General features: G+C 40.1%; 1 protein-coding gene across 3 annotated transcripts in view; it reads left to right on the top strand.

Annotated features, from left to right (window-relative positions):
* The window catches only part of SMG6 (SMG6 nonsense mediated mRNA decay factor), a 216,949-nt gene that overhangs the window by 135,072 nt on the left and 67,144 nt on the right, over positions 1-14,733 (top strand). The gene's annotated exons all lie outside the window — the stretch shown is intronic.

Here is a 14,733-nt window from a genome sequence, read left to right as displayed (position 1 = left end):
GGCCAGTGACACTGCCCTCTACAGCTAAGATGCTGAACAACAGCTCGACCTGGAGCTGGGCTGCTGTGAATCCCCAGCAACGGCATAGGCAGCAGCCCCTGCTGTAGTGGGTTGCCATGGGCTACTGTGTGTAGCCAGCAGCCGCAGTGAGCGGCCGTCCAGAAGCCGGCGACTGATCTGCCTCGCCTGGGAAGAGCGCAATGATGGTGCTAACTTGGGCGAGTGAAGCAACGTCCTCCACAACTAGACTGAAGAACAAAAGGACAACAACTTGTCGGTTCCCCTTCCCCCAATTCCCCAGGGCTGTTCCCATCCCCCAATTCCCCAATAAAAATATTTTTTAAAAAAATACACACTTTTATATTGATCCATTTGTTTACTTGTGCTTTTCATTCTTTTCAATAGGTCTGAGTTTCCATCTGGTATCATTTCTTTTGAGCCTACAGGACATAAGCAGGTTGGCTGGTGACAAATTCCTATAGGCTTTGTTTATCTAAAAATGTCTCTTATTTCTTTGTATCTTTGTTTTTTTGTTTTTTATAAGTCTGGTACCCACCTAGCACCATACATAGTTATTACAATATTATTTACTATATTCTCTGTGCTGTACTTTACATCCCATGACTTTTTTTTTTTAAGATTTTATTGGGAATTGGGGGAGGGGAACAGCGTTGGGGAATCGGGGAAGGGGAACAGACAAGTTGCTGTTCTTTAGTCTAGTTGTGGAGGATGTCGCTTCACTTGCCCATGTTGGTATTAACATTGTGCTCTTCCCGGGTGAGGCAGATTGGTCGCCGGCCACTGGACGGTCGCTCACGGCAGCTCTTGACAGTTCACACTAGCTGCTGGCTGCTCACGCCAGCTGCCAGCCACTCGTGATAGCCCTACGGCAGCCCACTGCAGCCTCACCACAGCCCACGCACTCGCCAGCGACCCACAACAGCCTAGCTCCAGGTCAAGCTGCCATCCACCATCCTAGTTGCAGAGGGCACAACGTCACTGGCCCTCATGTGGGATCCGAACCAGGGCCCTTCTGCTCTGAGCTGGCATCCCAAGCCAGCTCTTAACCAACGCGCCACTCTGCCAGCCCTGTATCTTTGGTCTTAAGGAATTTTTTTTTTACTACATATAGAATTCTGGATGGAAAATTTTTTCTTTCAGCATCTTCAAGATGTGGTTCTATTATTACCTGGTTCCCATTTCTCATGAGAAACCAGCGTTCTTATGTCTCTAAGTAATGTATCATTTTGTAGGGACTGCTCTGAATATTTTCTTTCTATGTTTGCTTTTCAGAAGTTTGATTGGGGTGTGCATAGGTGTAGTTCTTTTTACATTTATCCTGCTTGATATTCACTGATCGTCTTGGATTTGTAAGTTGGTGTTCTTCATTAAATTTGAGGTGTCTTTCAGACTCTATTCTTTTGTCTGCCCCAGTTACCCTCTCTTCTTTCTGGAATTCCAATTATGTATATGTGAGATATTTTGATGTAGTCCTACAGATTTGTGAGGCTCCATTTATCTTAAGTGTTTTTTCTCTCTAGTCTTCAGATTATTTAGTTTCTATTGATCTGTCTTCAAGGTCACTGACTCTTCTGCCATTTCCAATATACTTTTTAATTTATCCTTAAACTTTTTATTTCATTATTTTGCTTTTCAGTTCAAGAATTTCTACTTGGTTCTTTTTTAGAATTTCCTTTTCTCTGCTGTCATTTCCTATTTGTTTGCTCATTCAGATCATATTTTTCTATAATTCTTTGAACATCTTTTCCATTAATATTTTGGACATATTTATAATAGCTGCTTAGAGTCTTTGCCTGCCAGTTCCAACATCTGGGCCATCTCACATTTGATTTCTACTAAATATGGATTGCATTTTCCTGTTTCATTGTATCTAGAGATTTTTGTTTAAAATCACTGGACATTGTGGATAATTTGTTAGAGAGACTCTGGAGCTTGTTACCTTCCTCTCTAGAGAGTATTTTTTATTTTATTTTAACAGGCAGTTAAATTATTGCTTGATTATCTTGAACTTGTGTAGGCATGGTTTTTGAAAGCTAGGATGTTTCCCGAGCCCCAGTTACTTGGTGATAGTCAACCTCCAAGCCCTATCTCCCCTGCAGATTTTGTTTTGGGCTGGGTTTCAGGATATTAATGCAATTTTAATTATATTAATAGATTAGTTCTAACTCTAGGGTATGCTAAAATCTCTTCACCCTGGCAGTGTTGGAACTCTACCTCCCCCAGTCCCTAGGCACACTGTTCTCCCCCCAGCACTGCTGGACCTCTGATATCTCTGTGTTCCACTCTCAACCCTGTAGCAGCTTGGTGGCCTGCCTATATACAGTCCAGCTTTCACCCCCTTATTCACTGAGGATTCTCACAGGTATTCCTGCCCTTTCTTTGCACAATTTCTTCCTGTCCAATTCCTTACTGACAGATATTAGCCCTTTCAGCTGCCTCAAATTCTGCTCTCTGCCTCCTCAGCTCGGCAGGACCACCATAATTTTCTTGGGATTCAGCTTTCTGTGTCATGGTTGGAAAATTCTTCCCAAAGAGAGGACTGCATGATCACAGGCTCATTTCATGAGTTTCTCTTCTGTCAGGGATCACAGTGTTGCACTGCCTGTTGTCCACTGCCTAAAAACAGTTGTCTCACGTATTTTATAGCTGTTTATGGTGGGAGGACTAGTCCTGTTCCAGTTACTCCATCATGGTCAGAAACAGAAGGTGGACTTTTTAATTACAAAAGTCTTTACTATTTAATTACAAAATTAATTCAGCCCTCTGCAATAATTTTAAAATAATATAGATCGGTAGAAAATAAGAGTACACATCTTTGGCTTCCAAAGATGATTTTTGTGAACAGTTTGGTAACCATTCTTGCAGACGTACATACACAGAGCATTGATTTTTCTAACAAAATTAAAATGCATGCTATATATACATTACTTTTTTTTTTGCTTGCTATACCTTGGAACTGTTTCTAAATCAGTACATATAAATCTACACCATTCTTTTTCAAGTTACATCATATTCCATTGGATAAATGTAATTTATCCATCTGTCTTTTAGGTGATATTTAGTTATGTCCAGTTTTTGTTATTACAAACAGTGCTGAAATAAACTTCCTTGTTCCTATAAGTACTTAAATCTTTGTATACTTACACGACTATTTCTGTAGAATAGATTCCTACAAGTGGAATTGCTTTGTCAAAAGATATACATGTTTACTATTTGGACAAATACAGCTAAATTGCCCTCCAAAATGATCATACCAATTACACTCTCATTAATAGTATATAAGTGTCTGGTTCTTTATACTCTCACTGATCCTGTGTATTATTATCAATATTTTCAATTTCTGCTAATTTTCTGGGTTAAAAAAAATACCTCATTTTAACTTGCATTTGTTTGCTAGCAGAATAAAGGCTCTTTCTGTATATTTATTGTCTATTTCTTCTCTGACTTGCATATTTATGGTCTTGCCATTTTTATATTGTTATTATTTTTACTGCTATGTAGGCATTATTTATATACTGTAGATATATTTTATTTTCTATGTTGCAGATATTTTTCTCCTGGTTTGTAGCTTGTTTTATAGTCTTGCTTATACTTTTTGCAATGCACACCTTCAAATTTTTGTGGACTCAAATCTGTCTTTTCCTATATGACATTTAGGTTTTCTTGTCATGCTTTCCTCATCTTTGTACACACCTATTGTTCTTGCTGATTGTTTAACTTGATTTCCCTAAAAAAAAAAAAGGTTTGTAATTAACAAGATACACTGTGATTTACCCAGGCTTCCACTGGAATTTTGGCTGTAAAGTAGGACTGCCACTTTTAAGTACTCCAAATATTCCAAAATTGCAATCATTTGGAACAAAGGCTTTTGAAAGTTTGATGTTTTTGTGGACAATTTTCTGTGATATCATTATTGTCAGTGGCAGGAAAAACTAATCTTTAGCTGCGTAAGAGTAAATCCAAATGTTTCTTGACTACTAGTAAACTCAGAAATAACCAGATGAAATAATGGAAAACCTCATTTGTAGTGAATGCTTATCTAGCAATAGATTTTTTTTCTTCTTCATGCACACAGCCCCCTCTAAAGTGAAGAGAAAAATGAGAAACTGTTCTTAATTCTAGAGTACAGTGGAAAACGTGGTTTGCATATGTGCAGCAAAAAGCTTTGGAAGGTTGGAATTGCACGATGAGTTTAGGTTGAGCAATTGCTTAACAAGGCATACTCGTTGGAATGGGGGGGGGTCCTTTGCTCTTGTGCAATTAGGGAACTCCAGAGCTGCCTGAATAGGGGATTTCCTTTTATTTCTTAACATGCCATTTTAATAATCCAATTTTTCCCTTCTTTTTAATATTCGTTCTTTTTTTTTTTATTCCCTTGAGTTCTTATTTGTGGTTTTCTTTTTTTCCCTTTTTTTTCCTTTTTTTTTTTTTAAGGGAAGAGATTAATTAAGCAGACAGTCACATGTCCGCACCTCTGTGATTGTGATTAGATGTGAACCTGGGCCAGGTTCTACAAAGGATGGCTGTTGATGTTTTAAGGATTTCTAGTTCAGCTTCTTTTCATAATTGCAATACTCAGCTGGTTCTGAGTGTTTGAAATATGGGTTACTGATCAGCCAGCATTCCCTGATTTTTTAGTACAGTACTAGAATTTTGCAGACTTTATAATGAGTTTTCTGAGGTTTTTGCCTGTTTTGCTTTTAATGGCGACTGACACCTCCTGATGAAGATCAGCTGCAGACTTTACTAGAAAGTAAAGCCAAACTTTAAGCTGAAAGCATAGGAGCCAACCAGTTAGAGCCAGAGCTATACGGTACTTGTTTCTTTCTTGGCAGAAGAAAAGTCCTTGTTTTCTCTCTTCTTCCGCTTAGCCTGCTCAGTCACACTCACATTAGATGGTACTTTCTTAGTAAGCATGCTTTTGAGTCTGATTCTCTTCCTTCACCTTTATGCTGGAGGGACTGGAATCTCTTCGCTCTCAACTTTGCTCTGTTCCAGAGGAACAGGAGAGGTAGTTGGGTCAGAGTGCCAAAAAGCAGAAGTTAAGTATGTGGATTTCATAGCCGCTTGTATGAGTGTTTGTGGGGCAGGGAACTTCTAATGGAAAACATTTGTGTTGCATCAAAAACAGAGCGAGGCCTGGTTACAGTCTGTCTGCTCTGTCTGTCAGTCTGTTCCCTACCAGCACTAGTCATTGTTCTCCTGGGAGTCTCAAGCGTATTGTGGTTTCTTCTGCTGTTGCTATCCCCTAATCTTGCCAGAGTTTTTGTGTCACGGGTGGCCCCATTTGCAGTTTGGAGTGAGACAGCAGGGGTGGTGACTAATGGTTTTGAAGGCACTCAAGCCCACATATTGGCTGGGAGACCCTTTCTGGGTTAGCCTGAGGAGAGAGGGAAGGGTCTCCAGCACAGACTGTAGGAGAAGCATGCTTAGACACATACAGACACTTTTTTAGTCCCTACTTTTACTGCTAGCAAAGCACAAAACCGAAGAATGGAGACCAGAGGCAAAGCAAAGGTTTGCTGTTGGGGCTTGCCATTTCTTATGTAAATGCTCCTAAGGGATGCACCTGGGTGCCCAAGCTTGTCTCTGACAGGCTGATGTCAGTCAGGTTGTGTGGCTGGATACCTTTTGAGAAATTCAGAAGAGAAAGTGCTAATTTCCCTGAGGATAATGTCACTCCAAGATATGAGGGACCTGTAACTTGAGCTGTTTCTTTTTTTCCCCTCCAGACCCTCTGAAACTCACATTTGTTCATCATTTTTAAAAAAAGAAAGAAAGAAAACAATAAAAAAGCAGCAGCTCAGAGTTTTCTGGGTCCCCAAGAAGGCACTTCACCAATGTGGTTTTCACATTTTCAGATTTTTGGCTGGTGAATAAGATTGAGCAGAAATGCTCCTTCCCCTGATAACAATACATTCAGATGCAGGATCAGGAGCGTGTGGATTAAAACCAGACGGTGGATGATTAATATTTTTGCTTATAGAGGTAGACATGGCAGCTTCCTCCATTTAAATGAAAAAGCCCTTTCTCTGCATTTGTATGTGTGCATATGCTTACATGCTTGTGCTCTTCGAAGGTGGGAGCTAAGAGTTTCTAGCTTAGTTATATTGGGTTGTCGGAAAAGTCGTGATGCATTTTTGCAACGAAAAACAGAAAAAATACATCATGACTTTTCCGATAATCCAATAGTTTCCAAGTACCATTTCCTTCCTCTCACTTGAAGCACCCAAGAAGTTCTAGGATTAAGCTGTGAGACAGAGGTGTGAAGATAGGCCACTAAAATGAGAATGGGAATCTGTTCTCTTTTTGAAGCTAGTGGTTTTCACAGCTCTCCAGGTAATATTGTAACACACATTTTTATTCACTCGACCTTCTGGCTCCCTCTGGTCCTGTGATCTCATTATAGAAGTCTAATTTTTCTTTCAAAATACTACACCTTTGGAGTGCCCATCCCCATCATTTCATTATTGGATAATATTAAAAGATACTTTATTATTACAGATATACTTTATATTTTTTTACCTCCCTCCCTGACAACATGATAGAGAGTTCGTGGAGAATACTTTTAAGTAGAGATCGGCAGGTGTCTATTATTTTTAAAAATGTTTCTGGGTTTATTTTCATTAGGTTCTGTGCAAATTAATCCATTCAGGCCAAGAGGACTCCCGTTAGCCTAGGCCTCTGATTTTCCCCTGTGATTTTTAAACTTGGGTACACTTTGCCCTTTGTAGAAACAGACTTCTGCCCAAATGAAACAGGAAATGAAAGGGGGAGGAGGAAAACCAGGCCGGGACTTGGTATCTTGTTATCTACGTAAAGGTTGTATTGTCTCTGCAGTAATGAAAAGTTTGGGAGACAAAGTGTATAAAGGTCCTTTTATTCCAGCAGAAATTTGGGTCTGTTTTAATGTTACTTCCAATTTCAGGGAGAAAGTGGGCTCTGTGTCATCCCTGTCTTACTCTAGCTGTCTGCCTTCCAGATACCCACAAGCACAGAATGGAGTGATGCTCCTCCAGTTCACTCCCTTCCCCCAGACTAAGATATGTTTGTTTATTTACGTATATTAAAATCTACTCTTTCTTATATAATTTTGACATTCAGTCATGTAACCATCACCACAGTTAAGATGTAGAGCATTTCTACCACCCAAAAAACTCTCATGCAACCAACCCCTCCACTTAACTCCCAGTCCCTGGTGACCTCTGATCCATTTTCCGTCCCTGTGACTTTTGCCTTTTCCAGAATGTTACATAAATAAAACCATGTAGTAATTAGCCTTTTCAGCCTGGCTTCATTCACATAGCATAATGCATTTGATATTCATCCATATGGTTGTATCAGTAATTCATTCTTTTTTGTTGCAGAGTAGTTAGTACTCCATTGTATGGATATACCACCATTCGTTTATCCATTCACCAGTTGATGAATATTTGGTTGTTGACAGTTTGGGGTGATTGTGGATAGAACTACTACAGACATTGATGTATAGGTTTTTATGTGAACTTAAGTTTTCATTTCTCTTGTGTAAGTGCCTAGGAAGGAATGGGTGGATCATTTGGTTAAGTGTACGTTTCACTTTGTTAGAAACTGCCGGTCTGTTTTCCACAGTGGCTGTACCATTTTGTATTCCCACCAGCAGTGTATGAGAATTTCAGTTCATCCACATCCTTGCCAGCACTTGGTACTGAAGTTTTTGTTTGTTTTTTTAAGTCATCGTAATAGGTATCTCATTGCAGGTTTAATTTGCATTTCTCTAATAGCTAATGAAGTTGAGCATCTTTTCATGTGTTTATTTGCCATTGTATATCTTTAGTGATGTGTCTTCAGATCTTTTGTCTATTTTTGAATTATATTGTTTTGATTTCTCACTGAGTTTTGAGAGGTCTTTATATATTCTGGATGCAAGTCCTTTGTCAAATATATATGTGTTGCAAATATTTTCTCTTAGTCTGTGACATGTCTTTTCACTTCTGAGACTAAGTTTTGACTGATTAAATGCTGAGAGCAAGAGGTTTCAGGCTCTCTTGGTAGAGGAAAGTAAGGAAATTGAGACCTTAGTCAGCAGAAAGATGTGAGGACCACCCCTTTTGAAACTGTTTATTTAAAATAAAAGAGGGAGGAAAGGGGTGGGCCAAGATTGAATTGTGCAGACAGATGTCTGAGGCTTTTTTTAGTTTCTCTCCCCTGTCCCCACCTATGATGTGGGTTCTGGGCTCTTACCTTCAGCTGGTTCTTCAGTTTCTGCCGTCACTCCAAACTCATTGAGGCCTCCCCAGCTCTGCAAACTCCAATGGAATACCCAAGAGGGCAGTCCAGCTTTTTGCCCAGAGTATATTCCAGACTGAAGTTGTTTTTGATAAATAATCATTCCCAAGCCCTAAAGTGATAGCCCCCAAGTTGTCACCCACTTTGAAGATCTTCTTTCATCTCCAGCTGGACTCTTTTCCAAACAAGCATCAGCAGAACCTAGTCAAGGCTCTGCCACACAGGATTCTGCCATGAGAAGCAAATTGGCAGCAACAGGCAGCCCCCTGAGGCAATGGAATTCAATTTTCAGAACATATATTAAATGTGGATGAGATATTTATTTATCATGGGACTCTTTCATGTTGCATGGAATTCTTTCCACAAGGCAGCCCACTTAGGTACAGGGGAGAAAATGTGTCTTGCCTCATTGGACAAAAGTCAAGAAAAGGTAGTATGTGCAATCTTGTCGCTTTTTAATTGCTGACACTTAACGTGTTTTTCTTAAACAGTATTTGCTACTGGCTAGACACTAGCAGAGTTTCTTTTCTTTCAGCACATGACATGGATGACTAGCACTGCATGTGATGGTCAGAGGAGGCCTGCCTTGATCCTAGAGGACTGTGCATTTCTCCAGGATAATGCTCTGGTCAAGGCTCTCTGGCTTCTGACCTCAGCAGGAGTGATGTGTACAGAGAAGAATTTCTGACCCTTTACTAATCTCAGTTATTTGAATGCCATTTTTGTAAACAAAGCATCTTTTAGGCAAGCTTAAAATTTTTCCTTTTCTGCTCATATAGGTACAAAATTCTCACTTTACTAAGGACAAATAAATGCAATTAAAGATAAAGCTGTAGTGTGGAATAATAGTTCAGACTTTAAAAACAAAGGGAGGGGTTAAAAACAAGTTCTGCAATAAATCTGCAAGTGTGGAATCTAAGGGAAATGATCCCATCTGGAAAACTCTACCAGTGGTGCCGTGGCTGGTTTGTGGAGCACTGTGGATCATGGAGTGAAAAAAGACCCTGCAGTCTTGAAAGATGACAGGCTTCTTAATTGATGTCCATTTCAGCTGGTGCTGTGCCAGCTTATGTTGGCTTCAGTCCAGCGTTCCTGTAATTTGGGAGCCAGGTGTGAAGCATTTTTGTTCCATCTTGTTCCCCAGCATCTACAGAAGCCTCACGCATCTCACTTGAGGCAGCAGCACTCTGTAGGAAACAGATGTACAGGTAAAGGTGGAAGGAAGTGTCACAGCTGGGTTATGGATATTTTCTTAAAAATCCTCCCCCACACTCAAGTGAGATCTGGGCCTGAGAGTTGGGAGAAAGAGTGTTTCACAGCCTCACTACGAGGTGGCTACCAAGTACCCTAATTACTCTGATACTCATCTTTGATTTTTAAAAAGATGTCTTATTACATTAGAGTTACAGTTACACGTCATATGGGCAGAGATCTGTGGTGATTCGCTTTCTAACTCTGGGAACAGCAAATGCGAAATAAAGAACATCTCAAGATGGCCATCAGAGTCAGGTCTGATCACTTCCAAAGCATCTAAGAATCAAGAGAGCATAACCTTCTGAGAGACTGGCTATCTCTGACTAAGTAGGGACATAACTGCTCTTTGAGGGGCCTTGATGAACACAGTGGAAGGACACTAACATCATCTGTCTGATGCATTGGTCTTAGGCCCTTGATGCTCAAGAGTATGGATGCAGTTGGCCCAAGAAGACATTCTTCCCAGAATCCAACCTGTATTCGTTTTAGCCCTCAGGCTACACTGAACACTAAAGAACAGGCAGTTCTGCCTTTCAGGATTACAAAACATGAGCAGGATCCTCCCTGTGGGAACATTAAAGTCCTGTGGACATAGAACTTAAATGTTGGAATTGGTGCTTTGCCACTGGCTTACGTTTTGATATAAGGCAAGTTTTAGCCTTCTAGAACTAAGAGTCACCTGTTTCCTGGAGGGCCCAACCTATAAGCAGACAACTGAAGGAATGCTTTGTTATTCCTTCCTTTAATTCAGAATCTCATACAGACAAAGATGAGGATAGTTTTTGGCCTTGAGAATCAGACCATGAAGTCAAGGAGTTAACTTACAAGCATTCCTAGGTTGCTTTTTGCACCAAATGTGCCAGGGTCACAGGGCAGCCATTGGTTCACTAGTAGTTTTAATCTGTTCTTCCTTATGTTATCAATACCAGAAGCTGAAAAATGCCTATACCAGGAAGGGTGGTTTTCCTTTCATTAAAGTCATTCTTTAAAACAGGTTTATTCCACTTTTTAAAATTGTAATTGTTGAAATATGCATCACTTTTTACAATTTTTAAGTGTACAGTTCTGTGGCATTAAATATATTCACATTGTTTTGCAACCATCACCACCTTCCATCTATATAGTACTTTTCATCTTCCCCAGCTGAAACTCTGTACCCATAAAACACGAACTCCCTGTTTTCTCCCTTCACCACAGCCTCTGGCGACCACCATTTTACTTTCTGTCTCTGAATTTGACTACACTATGAACCTCATATAAGTGGAATCATATAATATTTATCGTGTTGTGACTGGCTTATTTTACTTAGTATAACATCGTTTTTTTGTTTGTTTTTTTTAAGATTTTATTGGGGCATTGGGGGAGGGAAACAGCACTGGGGAATCAGGGAAGGGGAGCAGACAAGTTGCTGTCCTTTGGTTCTTCAGTCTAGTTGTGGCGAACGTCGCTTCACTTGCCCATGTTGGTGCCATCATTGCGCTCTTCCCAGGTGAGGCAGTCACTGGACGGCCGCTCACGACAGCTCATGGCAGCTCACAAAGTGCATGCTAGCTGCCGGCCAGTCCCACTGCAGCCTACACCATCGCCGGCAACACATGGCGGCCCAGCTCCAGGTCGAGCTGTTGTTCACCATCTTAGTTGTAGAGAGCGCAGTGTGACTGGCCCTCATGTGGCATCCGAACCGGGGCCCTGCTGCTCAGAGCTGGCATCCCAAGCCAACTGCTAACCAACGCACCACTCTGCCAGCCCTTACTTAGTATAACATCTTAAAGGTTCATCTTGTTGTAGTACATGTCAGAATTTCTTTCCTTTTAAAGTTGAATAATATTCCATTGTGTGTATATATATATATATATATATATATATATATATATATATATATATATATATATATATACACCACATTTTGTTTATCCATTCATCCATGGATGGAGGACACTTGGGTTGCTTCCACCTTTTGGCTATTGTGAATAATGCTGCAATGAACATGGGTGTACAAATATCTGTTCAAGTCCATGCATTCACTTTTGGGGGATATATACACAAAAATGGAATTGCTGGATCGTGTGGTAATTCTGTGTTTACTTTTTTGAGGAATTGCCATACTGCTTTGCACAATAGCTGTACCATTTTACATTCCCACCAGCAATGCACAAGGGCTCTGATTTCTCCATATCTTCACCAACACTTGTTATCTTCTGTTTTTGTTTTTGTTTTTTAAATAGCCATCCTCATGGGTGTAAAGTGATACCTCATTGTGGTTTAGATTGGCATTTTCCTGGTAACTAGTCATTTTGAGCATCTTTTCATGTGCTTATTTATTGTACATTTAAAAAATATAATTCTTACTTTCCTACTTGATTGGCTTTAGGACGCCTAACCATTAACTTTTTTCCTATGAGGCAAAGGAAGGCAGGATGGAATAAAAGAAAGTGTCAGATGTGCTCTGATCCTGCCTCTGCCATAGGCTGCTTGTGCTACCCTGGACAATTCATCAGCCTCTCTGGGCTTCTGTTTCTTTTCAATAAAACTAAGAAAGTTCTAACTGCCCTAGCCAACCAAATGAGCTGTTGTAAAGATAAAAGGAGGTCAGGTCTATGAAACTACTTTGTGAAGATTTTGTAAAAGTTGAGAAATGTGTGTTCATATAATTTGCCGATTTAAAAAATTGGATTATTTGTCTTTATTGTTGAGTTGTAGGAGTTCCTTATATAGTCTGGTGAAAGTCTATTAACAAATATATGATTTGCAGATATTTTCTTCCATTCTGGAGGTTGATAGCTTTTTCATTTTCTTGAATTTTTAATGAAATCCAATTTATCTATGTTTTTTTCTTTTGTTACTTGTACTTCAGTGTTGCAAAGATATTTTTAAACAGTAAAACCTGGGAAAGTATATCACCAGAACACCCTTATAAAAGAAGTTCCTTCTACCTGAAGTACATACTTTAGAAAACTATCCCAGATGCGAGAAGGGATTGTTTGTTTTGATAGTAATTATAAAATTGGATCACATTGATTACAAAAGAATCATGGAGTTGGGGGACCCTTAGAAGACATCACAGTTGGTCTTCTACCTAATTACAAAATACCCTCCCAGTGTCCTCATAGCCTCTGCTTCAGATATTTCCCAGACTTGACTATGTCATGAAACAGTCACTATTAAAAAGTTCTTTCTGAAACTGAACACAAGCTGCCTTTCTGTAATTCCCACTTACGGGTTTTAGAGAGATTCTCTTAGAGTCACAGTCTTTTTTTCCTATACCTGACACATCTTAATATACTTGAAATTCTCCTCAAGTTTACTTTTCTCTAGGCCAGGGGTTGGCAAACGGCGGCTCGCGAGCCGCATGCGGCTCTTTGGGTACATTCCGTCTCAAAAGTTTGCCGACCCCTGGAAGAGCCAATCCTCACAGCAATTTAAAAATTATTCGAGAGCCATAAATATATTTTTACATAATCACCATTATGTGAATAATACCCTTTAAAAACTTTATAAATAAAACTATGATAGTTTTATTTTCATTTTGAATTTTACTTCAGAGCCACATGTACGTACCCTAAGAGCCGCATGTGGCTTGCAAGCCGCAGTTTGCTTACCCCTGGTGGCTCTTCTGTCTCAAAAGTTTGCCGACCCCTGGTCTAGGGTAAACATTCACCAGCACAATTGAATAGGTTCTTGACCAGCACTATCAAATAGAATTTTCTTTGTTAGATGAAAAATTTCCATTTTTATACCATCTTATATGGTAGCCACTAACCGCATGTGACCGTTGAGTACTTGAAATGCGGCTAGTGTAACTGGGAAACAGAAATTTTAATTTAATTTCAATTAAATTGAAATATCCACCTATGGCTAGTGGCTACTATATTAGACACTCCAATTCTAGATCATTCTCCTGGCTAGATTCCTCTATACCACTGGTTCTTACATTGTGGTACTGGGACCAGCAGTATGAGATTCACCTGGAAACATATTAGATATGTAATGTTTTAGGCCCTACTCCACACCTATGAGTGTGGAGCCCAACAGTCTCCAGTCTCTTTTTTTTTCTTAAGATTTTTATTGGGGAACAGCGTTGGGGAATCGGGGGAAGGGGAACAGACAATTTGCTGTCCTTATATTCTTCAGTCTAATTGTGGAGGACATCCCTTCACTGGCCCATGTTGGTATCATCATTGTGTTCTTCTCGGGTGAGGCAGTCGCTCGCCGGCTGTTGGAATGCAGCTCATGGCCGCTCACGCTGGCTGCCGGCCACACACGGTAGCTTACGGCAGCCCACTGCAACAGGGGCTGCAGCCTACGCCGTCAGACTCACAGCAGCCCAGCTCCAGGTCGAGCTGTTGTTCACCATCTTAACTGTAGAGGGCAGCGTTACTGGCCCTCAACGTGGGATCCGAACCGGGACCCTGATGCTCAGAGCTCTCGATCCCAAGCCAACTCTTAACCAATGAGCCACTCAGCCAGCCCCCCAGCAATCTCTTTTAACAAGCTCTTCTAGTGATTCCAGTGCACTAGCACTTGAACGCCAGTTCTAGTCCTTCAAGTTTCTGTTAAAAGTAGTGCTCAGACATGCCAAAAAATGAAACTGGACCACCTCCTTACGCCATATACAAGAACAAATTCAAAATGGATTAAAGACTTAAATGTAAGACCTGAAACCATAAAACGCCTAGAAGAAAATATAGGGTCTAAATTTGCAGACATTACCTTGAGCAATATTTTTCCTGCTACATCCCCACAGGCAAGGGAAGTAAAAGAAAAAAAATGAACATATGGGATTACATCAAACTTAAAAGTTTTTTCACAACAAAGAAAACCATCAACAAAAGAAAAAGGAAGCCTACTGAATGGGAGAAGATATTTGTCAACGAGATATCTGATAAGGGGTTAATATCCAAAATTTATAAAACACTCATGCAACTCAACACCAAAAAAACAACCCAATTAAAAAATGGGCAGAGGATATGAAGCGACATTTCTCTAAAGAGGACATACAGATAGCCAACAGGCATATGAAAAAATGTTCAACCTCACTAATCATTAGGGAAATGCAAATAAAAACCACCATGAGATACCACCTTACCCTGGTCAGAATGGCTATCATGAATAAATCAACAAACAACAAAAGCTGGCGAAATTGTGGGGAAAAGGGAACTCTGGTGCAGTGTTGGTGGGACTGCAGACTGG

This window comes from Hipposideros armiger, unplaced genomic scaffold (assembly GCF_001890085.2).
Source record: "Hipposideros armiger isolate ML-2016 unplaced genomic scaffold, ASM189008v1 scaffold_141, whole genome shotgun sequence".
Classification (NCBI taxonomy): Eukaryota; Metazoa; Chordata; class Mammalia; order Chiroptera; family Hipposideridae; genus Hipposideros; species Hipposideros armiger.
Note: the sequence above shows the minus strand (reverse complement) of the source record. Positions and strands in the feature narration are given on the sequence as shown.